Source organism: Panthera pardus, unplaced genomic scaffold (genome assembly GCF_024362965.1).
Source record: "Panthera pardus isolate Hobbes unplaced genomic scaffold, ASM2436296v1 HiC_scaffold_27, whole genome shotgun sequence".
Classification (NCBI taxonomy): domain Eukaryota; kingdom Metazoa; phylum Chordata; class Mammalia; order Carnivora; family Felidae; genus Panthera; species Panthera pardus.
Window position 1 is genome coordinate 49,789,347 of NW_026526843.1, and position 19,969 is coordinate 49,809,315.

A 19,969-nucleotide genomic window follows, 5' to 3' on the forward strand; every position below is an offset into this window, starting at 1 on the left:
AGTAAAATACTTATTAATATCACCTTAAGTTTTTATATGAAAAGAAAAAGTAATTACATATACAAGGCAGCAGCAGTGGGGAATGGCCCATATGCCTCTCATCACAAACTTATTTTCCTAGTGTTTTCATACTGTTTTTCAGCATCGTCAATACAATAGTCTCATTTCTCTCTTTTTGGGTGCTTTATCACCATCTTATCACCAGAAACTAAATAACACAGGTCTTAAGAATGAGTAATTAATCATTCTATATCCATTTAGCACCATTGGATTAATTGTTTAACATGACAGATAATAGTTTAAGCCTACATTCCCCCAATGAAAATGTGAAAATATTCTTTACTGAGGTCCTTTACCCTTAGAAGGCAAACCAAACTTTAAAGCATGTTCCATAATTTGTACCCTGAAAATATTTTCTAAAACAGCAAAACAGCAACCTGAGCACAAACTAGAAGAAAAATAAGACTACTGCAAATCGTAAACAAGTTCAGATGATTTATAGGAAGAGTATTCTACAAAGATCCCTTAGTGTCAAGATATAAACAGTTTTTAGTGCTATTTAGTTAAATGATAATTATAAAACTCATTGAACTGAATGAGAATTAGGATTGTGAGACAAATGCTTGTAAGCGGTTAATTAATTCATATGAACAACACAGCTCAGCTAAAAATGGGCTGATTATTCTAAACCACCCATTTGTCTCCTTTTTACTATTGCTCTCGTTTTCCATCAGACTCACCCTGTTGTACCCTCACCCCTAGTATCAAATGTCAGGAGGTAGAAATATTTAAAAGGAAATGTGAGCCAAAGGCATTTTGCAAGGGTACATCAAGGGTACAAATATGTCTGCTGGAACACTGAAATGAAAAAATCATTTATTAGTACACCATGGCTTATAACATCCCAAAGGGTTCAATATTTTCACTATGTACACAAACATATCCCTTCCTCCTTTTCAAATGCCTCATTACAGCTAAGCCTGGAGCTTTTTTCTTAAAAATATTTCCTCTGAAATTATTAATAATCTGAAGTTCCCTACAGGCCAATGGTATTATTACAGTCAAAACGGATCAATATGCATATATACTTACATACTCTCTTTTTACACTATTTAAAATAACAAAGTATTTAGTGGGAACAGTAAAGAATTTATAAGCTATATACGGGAAAGCCTAGAGGAAGATGGCAATATCCCAGACTCTATGGAAACAGCTCTTGAAGCTTATTAGGTGGGTGTAGGAGACTGTAATAGAATTATGAGTTTTGGTTTAGCCTGTCCATCATTTCAAAATCCCCATAACTAAAGGGAATATCTTCATAGGGGTCTGAGTTTAATATTGAAGCTGCTTTATTTAATTCTTCCTATTTTATAATGCTGAGTGCTAATTAGTTCCATCTACTTTCTTCAGGATTGTCAACAGGCAACTTGGAAGCCAAGAACCTACTGAATTATGGATTAACCAGTTCTGTAACAGCATGTTCAAGCAACCTAGTTAGCTACTCCAAAGTGTATTATTATGGGCACAGGAAAACATAAAATCCTTTTGTTATCTTCTGCTTAAAAGCAGAAAAATAAATCCCTATAAGTAAACTATTTTTGATGTGTTAATGAATATTTTAAATATGAGAACTCAAATAAATAATATTTACTTTTGTGTTCGTCAAACATTGCCTATTAATTTCACAATATCCACGATATCTGCTACAAAAATGGACAAACTCATCTTAAAATTTTTTGAACACAGATACAAATTTTAAAGATGGAAAAGACTGAGATTGAGCCTGACTATCATGAATCTCCTCATCTACCTTCACTTTCATTGAACCTGCATCCCAACCTCCCTGAGCCTTTTCATCACTTTCCTACTTTTGGCATTTCAATTGACTGCTTTATCCTACAGCTAGCCTCTAGAATCAGCCCCTTAGGGTCACATGTTCTGGAATTAGAAGGGATGTTAGAGATAATCTGATGTAGCTCTCTCATTTCATAAGGGAAATAACTGAGATGCATAGGTTAAGTGACCTATTTGATAGGTGATAGCAAAATTGGAAAATGAATCCAAGTCTCCTGATTCCCTGCTCAATGCACCTTCAGTTCTACTCTATCGTCATAACCATCCCACTCAACCATGCCCAAACTTGCTGCCCTCACTAGGCTGCTGATCTACCCTTCAAATAATATGGGAACCTGCTCCCCTAGACATTAGTTTCCTTAGCCTCAGGTAATCGAGCTATGATTGATTACTAACAAAGCTTAACATGGCCATGCCTATTGTGTGCTTCCTGGCTTACTCAAGTGTGTTCAAACTCCTCTTGTTTCTACAGGCTTCCAATTCGACCCTCCTTTTCTCATTCCTAAAGGATGATCTTGCCTTCTACCTTGTAAGAATGAGTCTGTGTCCTGAGTTTCATCATTTGCCTTCACCTAGACATCAATTATCTTCTATCTTGTCCATCTTTGTGGTAGAAACAGTTCTCCTTTTTCTCTCCTCCTGAAAGTTAATGCTCCTATGTTTATTCCCTTCCTTATGAACACTTACAATCTCACCCTCTTAACTGCTGCCTTTTCTGTAAACCAAAACAAATAAAATTAATTGCTAATGATTAATAATAGCAGTAATAGCTAGTATACAAAGTGCTTATGGTGTACTAGGCATCATGTTAGGCACTTTGCAAGTATTAATTCATTTAATTCTCATAACAACCTATGAAGTAGGTATTTCTATCATGCTCATTTTACAAAAAAAGGAAATTTAAATAGAGAGAGGTTAAGTAACTTGCCCAAGATGCACAACTGAGAAGCAGAAATGGCAGGATTTGAACCCAGAGAGCTTAGCTCCAGAGTCTGTGTTCCTAATCATTACACTGTTTCTTTAACATATGTTATATCTATACCATCACTTATCAGCTTTATTATGTTGGGCAACTTACTGAACTTCTCAGAGAGTCAGTTCCCTTATATAAAATAATATTATGAATCTTAAAATATTGATATGAAGATTAAGTGAACTAGAAAATATATAATCTACCATGACTGGCATATTAAATGTCAGTTTAAAAAAATACTAGACAGCAGTACAAAAGAAATAGGAAGATAACTATGCACTAATATAAAAGAATGTGCAAAACACATTGTCAAATAAAACAAGGCGGCAAATAAATAAATAAGTAAATGCCATTTCACACAATATGGATAATAATAATAACTACCAAGCCTAGCTTTTATTAACCAAGTATTCAGGGATAACTCTCTCAGAGGAAACTATGCTTTATTATGTGCTTAAGAAATCCTTACCAAGCACTGTTCTAAGCACTTTACCAATGTTAACTCATTTAGTCCCCAAACAACCATAAGGTGAATCCTAGTATTATTTCCAGAGGTGAGACAAAGAGGTGATTAACTTCCCCAAGATCACAAAGCTAGTAAGTGGCAGACCAAGATTTGGACCCAACCATTCTAACTCCAGAGTGTATGCTAGGCAGACTCTCAGTGTAATAGTTTGTTGTAGGAGGGCAAATGTGCAATACCCAGGTCATGGGAGAATAGCACAGATGCATATAGCCATAGCAAATATGAAAAGGTATAGTCTAGCTTATGTTCCCCAAACTTGTCAACTCAACAAAATTATCTTGAGATTATAAAAAGAAAACAAAACCAGAATCCTGGGCCCCATCCTAAACCTATTAAGTCAGATTCTGGGAATGGAGACCAGTAGAAGTTAACAGAGGAGTAAGTCAGAATCACTTAGTAGCTTTTTCAAAATACCCACACCTAGAGTCCATCCCCAGACAGTCTGCTTCAGCATATCCATGATGGTTTCCAGGCCTCACTTGATACTTTTGGGGGATGCTAGGGAACCAACAAATCATTTTGAAAACTGATGAACAAAGAGAAAGAATCAAGCATTCACCCTGTCTTCTCCACATGAAATATACCTGAATGAGACCAAATAGCTGATGAGGGGACATATCTTTTTATAGAAGTATTACAAATAGCTTTTTAAAAAGAAGGGATGATAGAATATCACTCTTGAATTAATGGATCCAGACAATGATCATAAATGGCTGCTGATACACTAAGAGTCAACCAGCCAGCATGTGCTCCGTTATAAAAATAGCACATCACCAACAATAAGGATGTCTTGCTAAAAACATGGAACCCAAATCTGATTTAGCTTCTATATCTAAGTTTATAGAAAATATGTGGGATGGGGAGATAGGTAAAGATATATGTAGATAACACCACTGGGATGCAATAATAAAAAATACAAACTCTATCAGACAAATGACCTGGTTCCTTCCATAATTAACAGTTGAAAATTAAAATTAAAAAAAAAGAGATGAAGATGTATAGTAGCTAGCTTCCAAGATGACCCCTCCAATTATCTTCAACTCTTGGTATTCATGCTCTGGTAAAGTTTTTTCCCACACCATTTCTGGGTTAGTCTGTATAACCAATAGAATATGACAGATGTGTTGTTATGTCATTGTCAAGCTAGGGCATGGAAAGTACTATGGCTCCCTCTTTGCTCTCTCAGATCACTCACACTTGGGGAACCCATATATCATGTTGTAGGAGACTCAAAAAGCCCTCCAGAGAGGCTCACATGGTGCAGAAGTAAACTGGAAAGCAGATTCAAGCCCACAGATGACTGCAGCCCTGGACAAAGTCCTGACTGCCACAGACAATGAGACAGAATCATTCAACTGAGCTGCTCCAAAATTCCTGTCACACAGAAACTTTAGATGATAAATATTTATAATATTAAGTCACTAAGTTTTGAGGGTAATTTGATGTATAGCAATTGATAACTAAATACAAGATAGATGTCACAGTTTCAAATAGAGACTTAAGAGAATAACAGAAATAAATAGATCTTATTCAGTTCCTGATTCAAAATGGGGGCTGGGGAAGTAGTAGATAAAGAAATGTGAACACCAGATATTTATTAGCAAGGAAATATTTTTCATAATGTATGATAATATTACTTAGTTATGTTAGAAATAATCCTTATATTTTGTTAATACATATAGAATATTTACAGATGAAAAAATGTAATGTCTAGGACTTAATTGAAAATATCCAAGGGTGGGAGTAGATAGAACAAAATTGAACAGGAATTGAACATTTTTGAAGCTAGGTGCTGGGTTTACTATATTACTCTATTTTGTATATATTTTAAAATTTCACAATAAAGAGTAAGGGTTAAAAAGTATTGGCTGACCATCAAGGCCTCACATCAGATGAAGCAATTCCAATTAAACCAGCTAATTAGTAGAGGCAAGTTCTCAGTAGCCATATAATGTTCATCTATGGGTGTCATTGCATACAAATATATATATATATATTTTATATACATATACGTATATATATATATATACATATATATACACACATATATATATACACACACATACACACACATATGTTTATACGTATATAGTGTGTGTGTGTGTGTGTGTGTGTGTGTATCTTTTTTGGTGTGGCCATGTCATTTTTCTCCAGCTAGACATAAGATAGTAGCTTGGAGATTTTTTTTGTTTATTTATTATTTGGTTTATTTATCATTGAGGTTTTCTTTTCATTTTTTTTAATATATGAAATTTATTGTCAAATTAGTTTCCATACAATACCCAGTGCTCATCCCAAAAGATGCCCTCTTCAGTGCCCATCACCTACCCTTCCCTCCCTCCCACCCCCCATCAACCCTCAGTTTGTTCTCAGTTTTTAAGAGTCTCTTATGCTTTGGCTCTCTCTCCCACTCTAACCTCTTTTTTTTTTTCTTCCCCTCCCCCATGGGTTTCTGTTAAGTTTCTCAGGATCCACATAAGAGTGAAAACATATGGTATCTGTCTTTCTCTGCAGAAAGACCTAAGCCTTTTTGTAGGAAAAAGAAATAAATTTAAAGCAAGACACTAAGAAGAAAAAAAAAACATAGGATAACTCATGACACATAAGTCTGAAGGGCGTAAGAAGAGTAAGATGAAGAGTATAATGTGTGTCTCAAGAAGGGATACTGAAAGAAACTGAGGGAACTTTGAACATAATTTACTGAGATTGAAGGGTGTAGGTTTTAGTTTAAAGGATTGGGGAGAGTAGAGGAAATCTAGAACAACTAGCAAGGCATGTGATTCAGTGTACAATGAACAAGGAGACTGCTAAGCAGTAATGAAGATTCAAATAATGCTACAAGAATACTGTATACATAAAAGATGAATATAATATTTTAGATTCTTCCACAAGGAAATGAATTTGCTTTTAGAATTTATTTTATTGTTATTGTGTGATTTTACTTTTAAGAGGAGAGGACTGAGTAGCAACCGTGCTTCAATTGTAACACAACTAGCAGGGAGATATGATTTCTAAATACTGTATTTCTTATGTTGTATACTTTTTCTCAGGAAGCTTTCCAAATTTATTGAATAATTCATGATTTGCTTTTAATAATCTGCAACAGTTGGGAAATACATAAATATTTCTTCTCTTACTTTGTGAAAGTCCAAACAAAGCAAGGGTCAACTAACAAAGGCAATATGAAACAGCAAAAACCTCATATTTGAATAGCAATCACTTAAACATCTGTATCCATGGGCACCTGAGAATAATGCCTCAATAAATAGCTATGGACACTTAGGAAAGGAAGCTTAGATATAATAATATTGCATAATTTAATAGGACACATAGCTTTAGAGCAATTTCATTTTTAAATAGAAAAACCTAAAATAAGATCTCCACTATCCAGAAACCTCAGAGAATAAGTTGATCTGGATAGCTGAGGGTTTATAAATTTTAAACACCAACCATTTTTACCTTAGCCATTTATATAGAAATGTTTTACAGATATATTATACATTTTGTTGCATATATAAAGAGAATCTAGAGAAAACACATCATTGTTGGTTCACACAATTATCATGAACATCAAATATTGGGCTGTACTCTAAATCCAACAAAGGCATACTTAAGGTATGTCTGTTTGTTCCTTTTTTAAATAGAGCAGAACTAATCTGTCTTTAAATTTTTTTCTCATTTTAAAAATATTTAAATTGGTCGCCACCACCACCACCACCACTACCACTACCACTACCACCACTAACACCGCCGCCACCACTGCCACCACCACCGCTGTGTTCTGGTGTAGAATTTGGAATCCCTGTGTGTGGTTAACAATGAAGCAGAATTCAAACATGCCAGCTTTCCTCAGCAAGCTGTGGACGCTTGTGGAGGAAACCCATACCAACGAATTCCACACCTGGAGCCAGAATGGCCAAAGTTTTCTGGTTCTGGATGAACAAAGATTTGTAAAAGAAATTTTTCCCAAATATTTCAAGCACAATAACATGGCAAGCTTTGTGAGGCAACTGAATATGTATGGTTTCCATAAAGTTTTACATATTGGCTCCGGAATTGTAAAGCAGGAAAGAGATGGTCCTGTTGAATTTCAGCATTCTTACTTCAAACAAGGCTAGGATGACTTGTTGGAGAACATTAAAAGCAAAGTTTCATCTTCAAAACCAGAACAAAATAAGATTTGTCAGGAAGATTTAACAAAAATTATAAGTAGTGCTCAGAAGGTTCAAATAAAACAGGAAACTATTGAGTCCAGGCTTTCTGAATTAAAAAGTGAGAATGAATCCCTTTGGAAGGAGGTGTCAGAATTATGAGCAAAACATTCACAACAGCAACAAGTTATTTGAAAGATTGTCTAGTTTATTGTTATGTTGGTTCAGAATAACCAACTTGTGAGTTTAAAATGTAAAAGGCCTCTACTTCTAAATACTAATGGAGCCCAAAAGAAGAATCTATTTCAACATATAGTCAAAGAACAAGCTGATAATCACCATCATAAAGTTCCACATAGTAGGACTGAAGGCTTAAAGCCAAGGGAGAGGATTTCAGATGACATGATTATTTATGATATAACTGATGATAATGCAGATGAAGAAAATATCCTAGTTATTCCAGAAAGTAATGAGGATGTTACATGTGATCCCTCCAACTGTAGCCAGTACCCTGATATTGTCATTGTTGAAGATGACAATGAAGATGAGTATGCACTTGTTATTCAGAGTGGAGATCAGAATGAACCAGCTAGAGAATCCCTAAGTTGAGGTAGTAATGGCACCAGCCCTCTCATGTCTAGTGCTTTCCAGCTAACTGGCTCACCTAGTCTGACCACAGAAGATCCTGTGACCATGATGGATTCCATTTTAAATGATAACATCGATCTTTTGGGAAAGGTTGAGCTGTTGGATTATCTTGACAGTATTGATTGCAGCTCAGAGGACTTCCAAGCCATGCTGTCAGGAAGACAGTTTACCATAGACCCATATCTCCTGGTTGATTTTGAAAATAAAGGATTAGAAACTACCAAGAACAATGTAGTTCAGCCAGTTTCAGAAGAGGGAAGAAAATCTAAACCCAAAACAGATAAGCAGATTATCCAGTACACTGCCTTTCTACTTCTTGCATTCCTTGATGGGACCCCTGCTTCTACTGTTGAATAGGAGAGTACAGCATCATCAGAAGTTATGTCCTCTGTACATTAATGCATAGAATTTGATGAGCTTCTGGATAGCAGCCTAGATCCAGAGCCAACCCAAAGTAATCTTGTTCACCTGGAGCCACTGACTGAAGCCAGAGCTAGTGAAGCCACACTGTTTTATTTATGTGAACTTGCTCCTGAAACTCTGGATAGTGATATTCCACTATTAGATAGTTAAATCCCCAAGAAGTGGACTCTACATGTACATATTCATCAAAATGATTAACTATTTATTTTAAAGTATCATTTGGTACTTTTTTTTGTAAATCGCTTTGTTTTGTTTAGTCAGATACTGTGGAATCAAAAGCACCTTTTGCTTTTCTTGCTTACATACTCTTGCAAAGCTTTCAGATGTTACTCAGCTACATAGGTACACAAGATTTAATGCACATTGTTGGTATATCTTTAAGTTGGATTCAAATGGCCATTTTTCTCCAATTATAGTAAATTGGATTTCTTTTTTACATATATGCCCATTAACCCCAGTTAAACTTTTGTTTGTTTTACTTGTTTGATGCTGTTTGCATTGAGTGTAAGTCACTAGAACTAATGGTAGAACTCTTAAAGCTTTGTCTGTTCCTGTTACTTTTACTAAATATTTTTCACCTGGCTTATTTTTAAAAACTGGGAAATAAAGTGCCTGTATCTTGTAAAACTTCATTTGTCTCCCTTGTTCACAGAAGTTCATTCACGTTCAACAGGAAAGGCAAAGTATACTTGAGTGATTGCTGTCAGATATGGCTCCAGCTTCATATACATAGAAAGAAGGGAGTGGGATGGCATCAACTCCATCCATCTTGTTGGACTTGTTTTAAGTAAAAGTTTTCTGATTTGTTTGTGTTTTTTTGAACCATACTATTTAGTAAAATAAATATAATGAATGTTGTGTACAAAAATATTTAAATTATTATTTGATTTATTCTGATGATATAATCAACACATGGCCATGAAAGAATATTATGAAAAGTTGGAAGAAAGTAAAAACTATCCATAGTACTGTGATACAGTTACAAGGACTTAATATTTTGTTTTGTATCATTCTGATTTTTTCAGCAACTGTATACATATATTTTACTGAGCTGAGATCAATTGTGACTAGTTTTGAATCTTGTGCTTTTGCTTTGTAAAATGTTATCTGCTTTGATAATCAGTTCATCTTATCCAATGGAGTCAGCATATTAGCTATCACTTTTTATTGCTGTGAGGGAGTCTTAACATACTCACACCTTCAGTATTTTCTAGGAGTGAAAAAAAGGCCAGAAAACCAGGATGGCAGCAGAGTAGGAGGATCCTAGGCTTGTCTCCTCCCATGAACACAACTAGATAACTATCAGATCATGCTAAATAACTCAGAAATCAGCCTGACCACTGACAGAACAAACTTCACAACTAAAGGTGTTAGGCAGTTAGTTAGGCATGAGTAAGGAGGAACAAAGGCCAGATTCTGGTCACACACTGGGAGCCACCCCCCCCCCCACCAGGGTTAACAGCCACTCCCTCAGAGCCACTTCTAAGGGCTAACAGAACAGGAAAGGGGTAGCCACAGAGCTAGATCAAAAGCCACAGGGGACTCCCAAGAACTGAGCATGTGAACAAAAGATGCCACTTGCCCTTAAGGTCACAGCAAAAGCTCATTAGAAATTCATAAATATACAATACATAAAAACATATGATATATCATGGGTAGGTGCATGTACAGAAGCCAAAATGTTATACAACTGATAGCTGTCAATCAAAGATGTCAATAGAAGCCAAATATACATGTATACAAAGCTGGCTTAAAAAGATACAGCTAGAGCTTCTCCGTCCCATTGCCAGTCATGCTCAGGCATTTACCCATTTTTGCTCTTGAAAGTGTACCATACTTATCTCCTCAATAAATTCTGGTCTCAGGTCTCCAATTCTTTGATGCATCATGGTCAAGAACCAAGTGACTTGGTGACAAAGGGAGAGAAAAGGCAACATTGAAGAAGGAGTGCATACATAACTGGCTTTTCTAACATAAAGAAGCAGCCAGAGGTTTAGACAAAATGCAAAGATGGAAGTGAAAGAACAAGATAAGGCCATGGCCAGAGATCTAAGTGAAACAGATATAAGTAACATGCCTGATGGAGAATTTAAAGCAACAATCATAAGAATGCTTACTGAGCTTGAGAGAAGAATAGAAGACATCAGGGAGACCATTAGCACAGAGATAAAAGAGTTAAAAAAGAATCAACCAGAGGAGAATAATGCAATAAATGAGATTGGAAAGAGGCTTAATGCAATGACAGGAGGCTAGAGGAAGGAGACCTAGAGGAATTAGTGACCTAGAAGATGAAATAATAGAAATTAATGAAGCTAAACAAAAGAGAGAAAGAAGAACTATGCAACAGGAGGACAGACTTATGGAACTCAGTGACTCCACCACATGTAAAAACTTTCATATTACAGGAGTCCCAGAAGAAGAAGAAAAGAGAAAAGGGGGCAGAAAGTTTATTTAAAGAAATAATAGCTGAAAACTTCCCTAATCTGGGGAAGGAAACACATCAAGATACAGGAGGCACAGAGAACTCCCATTAAAATCAACAACAGCAGACTAACACCAAGACATATTATAATCAAATTTGAAAAATATAGGGGCACCTGGGTGGCTTGGTCAATTAAGTTTCTGACTCTTGATTTTGGCTCAGGTAATGATCTCGTGGTTTGTGAGTTCAAATCCCGCAGTGGGCTCTGTGCTGAGAGCACAGAGCCTACTTGTAATTCTCTTTCTCTCCATGCCACCCGCCCCCCACACGTACTTTCTCTATCTCAAAATAAATTAATAAATATTTTAAAAATGTAAAAAAATAAATTTGCAAAATATACTAATAAACAAAAAATCTTAAAAGCAGCAAGACAAAAGAGGTCCCTAACTTACAAGGGAAGACCCATAAGGCTAGCTGCAGATCTCTCCACAGAAAGTTGGCAAGACAGAGGGGAGTGGCATCATTTATTCAAAGTGCTGAATGGGAAATATATGCACCCAAGAATACTCTATCCAGCAAGGCTATTATTCAGAACAGAAGGAGAGATAAAGAGTTTCCCAAACAAAAATTAAAGGAGTTCATGATTACTAAACCAGCTTTGCAAGAAATATTAAAGGGGACTCTTTGCATGCAAAGGAGAGACCAAAAGTGATAAGAAAGAAAATATCCGAGAAAATTTCCAGCAACAATGACAAAACAAGTAATAAAATGGCAAGAAATACATATTTACCAATAATTACTCTGAATGTAAATGACTAAACATTCTAATCAAAAGATATAGGCTATCAGAATGGATTAAAAAAAACCAAGACCCATGTATATGCTGTCTATAAGATAATTCTTTTAGACCTAAAGACATCTGCAGATTGAAAGTGAGGGGATGGAGAAATATTTATCACACAAACGGATGTCAAAAGAAAGCCAGAGTATCAATACTTATATCATACAAACTAGACTTGAAAACGATTGTAACAAGAGATGCAGAAGGGCACAATATGATAATAAAGGGGTCTACCTGACAAAAAGATATAATAATTGTAACTCTATGTACTCAATATGGGAGCACCCAAATATATAAAACAATTAATAACAAACATAAAGTAACTCATTGATAATAACACAATGATAGTAGGGGATTTTAACACCCCACTTACATCAATAGACAGATCAGCTAAATAGAAAATCAACAAGGAAACAATAGCTTTGAATGACATACTGAACTAGAAGGACTTAACAGATATTTTCAAAACATTCCATCCTAACAGCAGAATACACATTTCAAGTGCATGTTGGACATTATCCAGAATAGATCACATATTAGGTCACAAAACAGCCCTCAACAAATACAAAAAGACTGAAATCATACCATGCACCTTTTCTGATGACAATGCTGTGAAATCAGAAGTCAACCACAGGAAAAATTCAGAAAGACCACAAATACATGGAAGTTAAACAACATGCTACTGAACAATGAATGGATCAACCAGGAAATCATGAAAACAAATTGAATCGAGAACATAATAGTACAAAACCTTTGGGATGCAACAATAGTTGTCCTAGGAGGGGAGTATATAGCCATATAGGCCTACCTCAAGAAGTAAGAAAAATCTCAAATAAACAACCTAACTCTACACCTAAAGGAGCTACACAAAGAACAACAAATGAAGCCTAAAGCCAGTGGAAGGAAGGAAATAATAGGGACAAGAGAAGAAATAAATGATGTAGAAACTAAAATATACAATAGAACAGATCAATGAAAGTAGGAGCTGTTTCTTTGGAAAAAAAAATAAAATTGATAAACCTCTGGACAGACTTACCAAAAAGTAAAGAGAAAGGACCCTTGATTTTAGCTCAGGTCATCGTCTCATGGTTGTGAAATCGAGTTCCACATCAGGCTCTGCACCGAGCATGAAGCCTGCTTAGGATTCTCTCCCTCCCTCTCCTCTAGCCCTCTCCTGCTTGCATGCTCTCTCTCTCTTTCTCTTTTTCCCTCTCTCAAAAAATGAAAATGAATTTTACAAAATTAAGAAAATAATAATAATTTTAAAAGGGAAAAGAAAAGAAAAGCAGAGGCATCACAAATCTGGACTTCAAGTTATATTACAATGCTATTGTGATCAAAACAGTATGGCACTGGCATAAAAACAGACACATAGATCAATAAAACAGCATAGAAAACTCATAAATGAGTTTTATGGTCAATCAACCTCTGGCAAAGCAGGAAAGAATTTCCAATGGGAACAAATTGTGTTGGGAAAACTGGGCAGCTACATGCAAAAGAATGAAACTGGGCCACTTTTTTACACCATACACAAAAATAAATTCAAAATGGATTAAAGACCTAAGTGTGAGACCTAAAACCATAAAAATCCTAGAAGAGAACAGAGGGAGTAACTTCTTTGACATTGGCTGTTGCAACTTTTTTCTCACTATGTCTCCTGAGGCAAGGAAGACAAAAGTAAAAATAAACTATTGGGACTTCATCAAAATAAACATCTTCTGCACAGTGAAGGAAATGGTCAACAAAACTCAAAGGCAACCTACAGAGTGGGAGAAGATATTTGCAAGTGACATACCTGTAAAGGGTTAATATCCAAAATATATAAAGAACTTATACAACTCAATACCACAAAAATGAACAATCCAATTAAAATATAGACAGAAGGCATGAATAGACATTTTTCCAAAGAAGGCATACAGATGGCTGACAAACACATGAAAAGATGATCAACATCACTCATCAGGGAAATACAAATCCAAAGTACAATGAGGTAGCACCTCACACCCATCAGAACGGCCAAAATTAACAACACAAGAAAAACCAGGTGTTGGCGAGGATGTGGTAAAAGGTGAACCCTCCTGCAGTGTTGACAGGAATGCAAACTGGTGCAGCCACTGTGGAAAATAGTATAGAGGTTCCTCAGAAAGTTAAAAACAGAACTACCCTATGGTCCAGCAATTGCACCCTATTAGGTATTTACCCAAAGAATACAAAAACAATAATCCAAAGGGATACATTCACCCTGATGTTTTATAGCAGCATTATCTACAATAGTCAAAGTATGGAAACAGCCCAAGAATACATTGACTGATGAATGGATAAAGAAGAGGTTTTATAGACAGATAGATAGATACACACATACATACATACATACATACACACATACATAGATAATGGAATATTACTCAGCCATAAAAAAGAAAGAAATCTTGCCATTTGGAAAGACATGGTTGGAGCTAAAGAGTTATTATGCTAAATGAAATAAGTCCATCAGAGAAAGATAAATACCATATGATTTCATTCATATGTGGAATTTAAGAAACAAAACCAATGATCATAGAGGAAAAAAGGAGAGAGGCAAACCAAGAAAAGGACTCTTAACTATAGAGAAGAAACTAATGGTTACCAGAGGGTAGGTAGATTGGGTATGGGTTATATAAATGATTGGAATTAAGGAGTACACTTGTGAAGAGCTCCAGGTATTACATGAAGTGTTGAATCACTGTATTTGACAGCTGAAACTAATATTACACTGTATGGTAACTAACTGGAATTTAAATAAAAACCTAAGAAATAAAGAAAAGCTTACCCAAGAAAATGTAACATTTCCCATATTATAGATGTGGCCTCAGAAAAAAATAAGTCTCAGGTTTAACTGTGATTGCTAGGGTACAGGCAATATTTCCACTGCTTTGTAAATTTGCATTAGTAGAGGATTTAATTTCATTATAATTATTTAGAACCTGAAGCATGGGGATGTGAAAGTTTAAAGTAAGATTTGTTCTAATTGTTTCATTTAGGAAATATTAAATTTACTAAATATTGAAATAATGCAATTGGCAATGTAACTGGAAGTTCAATATACTATTAATTAAACACCTCATTAATTTTGGCTTACATTTTAATTGTTCAATAATCAATTATAGACATAAATGAAACTGATAACATTTTACCTATTTTCATAATAATGACCAAACAATCATAAAACTATTCTGGCATCATATCTTCTTAACTATCTTGTTACTACTCAAATTTTACCCAAAAGCCCTAGTTTCTGGGATGAATACTGGAAGATCTGTACATCTAAAACAATGCTTTTCTTTTCAATATAATAATAGTTTTATAGCTGTGTGCCATATTTCCTCACAGCCTTAAAACTATTCAAGAGTATTAGGTAGGTATAAGTTGGATCATAGAGCCTTTGCAGCTACAGTAAAAAATTTGGATTTTCCTAGAAGTAATGGGAAGCCACTGACATAAGTAGCATTGATTTAATATAGTAATGATAATTTGAAACACTTTAAAGCTTTGTTCAAGTTTTAAATGAATAAATTTGTGAAGTTTCAAAAAATTTTTACACCTACTATCTCATTTTATCTTCACAGTCACAGTAGGAAATAAGCAAGTATTCTCATTTGTGATTAACTCATAGATTTACTTATTTAAGTATGGAAAATGTGCTATCAATATGAAGATTCCCCACATTTCAATGTCAAAACTTTCTCTTTTTTGGAGGGTTGGATGAGTTAGCAATGTTGGATTTTCTGAGAGGCTATACTTTTTTTTTTAAATCACAAATTTCCCCTTCTTATTTCAAAAACAAATAAAAAAAGGTAAACCATTAAGTAGAAGGCTTATGCAGTGACTTAAAGCTGTTGCTCAAAATGGGTAGTACATTTTGGGATACCTGGGTGGCTCAGTTGGTTAAGCATCTGACTCATGATTTCAGCTCAGGTCATGATGTCACAGTCATGGGATTGAGCCCCATATCAAGCTCTGTTCTGATGGTAAGGAATCTGATTGGGATTCTTTCTCCCCCTCTCTCTCTGCCCCTCCCCTGTTCTCTCTCTCTCAAAATAAATAAACATTTTAAAAAATGGGTAGTACATCTTAATGACAGGTGCTAATCTCATTAATATTCTGTACTACTACAGAAAAGCACAGCATAGAGATATAGTAATAAAAGATACAAGCTGTAATTATAGTACTTCAGTAAACTATGGAACATAAGAGTTCGCAGATGGGAAGAGAAGAGACAATGCAGTTGAAGGGATCAGGGCAGAAGTAGTACAGAGGTGGGGGCTGAAGAATGAGACTCTCATATGTAAAAGAGCCAAAGTAGAGACTGGAAAATATCCTAGAATGGCGGCTAGTTCTTACCAGATACCAAAAGAACTACATGCATATACGTATACATACAATACAGTTCATTTTACCAAGTCTAGTTTTCAAAGAGGCTTTTATAATTAAAATTTATCCTCCAACCTCCACATACTTTAAAAGAAACAAAACAAGTTTACAGTTCTAAAGCCATACTTAAGGGTGTTGTGGGTTAAAAATTGTATGTATACTAATTCACAGTACATACAGATGTCCCCCTATATTTGAACCATTGTAAAAACTGAGCTGTATAACATGATTTTATAATATCTTAGAGGATTTTTAATCTTTTGATATCCATGTGCAACTTCTATTCACATTAAAACAGATTTGTGCTCACCAATAGATGGAGCTATACATATATAGGCAATATTGAATTTGAAGAATAACACAAAACACTTTTTTTTTGTGCCATGGCACTCAAGAAAGTTGAACTGATGTTTGCACAATGCATAACAATCACTTGATCCACATACACAAAAAAAGCAGCTGCTTTATAGGCTTAATCATGCTACATAATGCTGAGGATAGAACATGATAAATACCATGGCCAATTGAAACTGCATAAGCAATTTTAGCAAGTACAATGTAAGACATACAGCATCACTCAATGCCAACTATTTTCACAAGTAATGGTGAGAGGTGCTAACCCAGGGCATAATGGAAAGAGCACCATGGGGGAATTCATTCAGATATTGGTCCTCTCATCCTTTGTTCCTCTGACTACAGCCCTCACTCCATGCTTGTGCTTTGAGTGGGGATTTAGTTAGATGAAATTCTCTCAGATTACAGTGGGAATTGTTTTGTTAAAAGCCTGGTAGCCAATTGAAAATACTACTTTCTCCAACCCCTCCCCAACAATCTTCCTTTTGAATGACCATCAGTTGTTTCACAAGATAAAATACATTTATATTGTGTAAAGTTGTTTACCTGGCAGTTAGCCAGGAAATATTATTTATATTACTTTAATTACCAAAATCATAAAATAAAATGCATATGCAATAAAAAAAGATTATGCAACAAATACTTATTTTCAAATTGCCTTGGTATTGTTTATGGAATGGTTTGGCCTAAAGCAATTATTAAAACCAAATTTGAATGCTATTATAAATAGGTATAAGCGTTCCTTACATAACCCATATTTATATTATCAATAAAAGCTGAGACTTAAAGCTTGCAGTAATAACTTTGTGGAGGAAGCAGGACAAATTTATTATCTGTGATCCCTTCTTTATCTCTCCCTATTACATCTGGGATAACTCTGTAGTACTTAGGTTATATGACTAAATCTTATTAGTGGAGGGTTTTTCTATTTTAAGCACATATCTGGCATTTAAAAATCCCAAAGTAAAAAATTAACATAGAAAATATCATGGAATTAAGCAAATTAAGAGATACTGTCAATAGCATGCAGTGCTGTCAAAGGACGAATAACCCCAGTTAAATAGTGTCAGGAATGAGTAGATTTTTGAAAAGTAGATACTAAAGTAAGAGAGACAGTTAATGTCAAAGCATAAAAGATATTTAAAGCACAATAGCTATTATATTGAGCCATCAGTCCTTTGATTATTATTTTATCATTTGTACAGTTGACACAGCTGGGTACAAATAGCAGTAAAAATCTATGAGGTTTTTAAATTATAAGCTTGCACCAGTGCTAATCACGAAGCATAACCAGTGCAAGTATAATTAAGATTAATTTCCAAATTAATGCATTCATATGTTTCAAAATTAGCTTCTTTAGGAAAATAAAAATGATAAAAAGTGTCAATGATATATAATCTTTTCAAAGCAGGCTTATTTCTTTTTATTTTAAAACTTTATTTTTCCTTCCATGAATGCTTAAGAAGAAGGTAGTCCATAATATAAATTATTCATGCGAAGTCTGTTTCAATTAGGCAAAGAAGAGTCATAAACATGAGAAAAAAGAATTTTTTAACTTTGTTACTTTAGAAGGAGAAACATTTATACCACAACAAAATATTAGTTCCCTTGTTCTTCTGATGCAGAATCCTGACATTATTAAAGGAGTTAGAAGAGTAGAACCCTTTGGCATACATATTAAATTTCTTGCTTGAATAATGAAGATGTAGTTCTGTGCAATCTAAAATTAATTTAAAGCTAGTGAAAAGAAGTAATATTGTACTATCTCTTTTTGTTCTCTCCTATTCAAATTTAACAAGTGGTGGCCACTTTCAGGAGGACAGCATGCACAAAAGATTCAAATTAGATGTGAAAGTTGAATAAGCCAAGTTTGCTTTCTTCTATTATTTGAATGAGATTTAACTAATTTGTTCAATAACCTATTTTGGGGGAAGTTATCATCCTCACTTTGGCAGCACATACACTAAAACTGGAAAAATACAGAGAAGACTAACAGGGCCCCCGCACAAGGATGACACACAAATTCGACAAACTTATTTTCTTCTCAGTAAAACTTAGAGTTCTATAGAATGAACTTCAAAAGCAGTGACCATTTCATAAAGTGTGCTATTCAGATTGGAAACAAATAAGATGGGAAATGAAAGTGGAAGAATCACATAAAAGAAATGTGTTAGGGGAAGGGGACTAAACAAGGCAACCTTCAGCAAAGTCCTTTCACTCTCTGTTCCAAATGCAAGTCAAATAAGACCTTTTTTCATGTGAAGCGATGTAGTCCTATGACCAAAGTATCATGAAAAATGTACCAGTGGCTTGTTCTCATTTTAGCTGCATTTTTGACATCTTATGGCCTGTAGAGATACTCTTTGTATCACATACACAAGTAACAAATGCACTGTGTGTCATCTTTAAAGATCATATTACTGGACTGTATTCATACAGCCCTTTTTTGGGGGGTTGTTTTCCTGATAGGAACGATTGATTTGTAATTATTTATTTATACTCTCTTGTCCACTCCTCATTATTCCTACAAGCTGCAGAGTCAACCATAGTGAAATAAGTTAACAAAGAAACAATGCACTTTAGAAAACATGATGGAAACATTCACATCATTTAGAGAAAAATCCCGGAAATAAAAGAGCTCGGGTCTACCTTAAAGCAGGAACTTCCCTGCAGAGAGAAATGGGAAGAAACAAAGGCACATGCTACTGCAGCTGCATTATTTCTGAAGTAGGACACTCAGAAAAGGCCACAAGCTATTCATGTTTCTAGAAGCATTACGTTAATTCCTCTGCAAATGATTTAGCAGCTTAGTGGAAAGAAGTAGCACATGGAGGAAAAAAAAAAAAAAAAAAACACATCATGAAATAAGAGCATTGCACAGAAATTTGCTTAAACTAATATTAGAAAGAAAATATTTCAGAAATTATTGCCTCTAATAATCTCATACCCTAAGGCTAGAATAAAAGATCATAGCTAATTGGTACAAAAGCAGGTTTGGTCACACAGGAAGTAAAATTCTGTGATTAATCCTACCCAACCACCGTTCTTTCTACCTTCAATTATGCCAGGACATGTACCACCTGTTATAGAACCAGAAAAGAAGCTGAAAGAAGCCATACTTCAATATCCAGCTTTGGGGCACCTGGGTGGCTCAGTCGTTGAGCTTCTGACTTCAGCTCAGGTCATGATCTCACAGTTTGTGAGTTAGAGCCCTATCTCAGGCTTGCTGCTGTCAGCACAGAACCAGCTTTGGATCTTCTGTGCCCCTCTCTCTCTGCCCTTCCCCTGCTTACACTCTCTCTCAAAAATAAATAAATCTTTGAAAGAAAAAAAAAAAAACGAGGTTCTTTCCCACTTTAACAAAACT

At 35.1% G+C, this 19,969-nt stretch overlaps 1 protein-coding gene, 1 non-coding gene and 1 pseudogene across 2 annotated transcripts in view; 2 read left to right on the forward strand and 1 right to left on the reverse strand.

Annotated features, from left to right (window-relative positions):
• DIAPH2 (diaphanous related formin 2) overlaps positions 1-19,969 on the reverse strand; it is a 986,776-nt gene that overhangs the window by 162,193 nt on the left and 804,614 nt on the right. The window lies entirely within an intron of this gene.
• LOC109258455 (heat shock factor protein 2-like) lies at positions 7,101-9,025 on the forward strand (annotated as a pseudogene).
• LOC128773968 (U6 spliceosomal RNA) lies at positions 18,542-18,648 on the forward strand. The gene has a single exon (XR_008418459.1). It is a non-coding gene; the product is annotated as a U6 spliceosomal RNA (small nuclear RNA).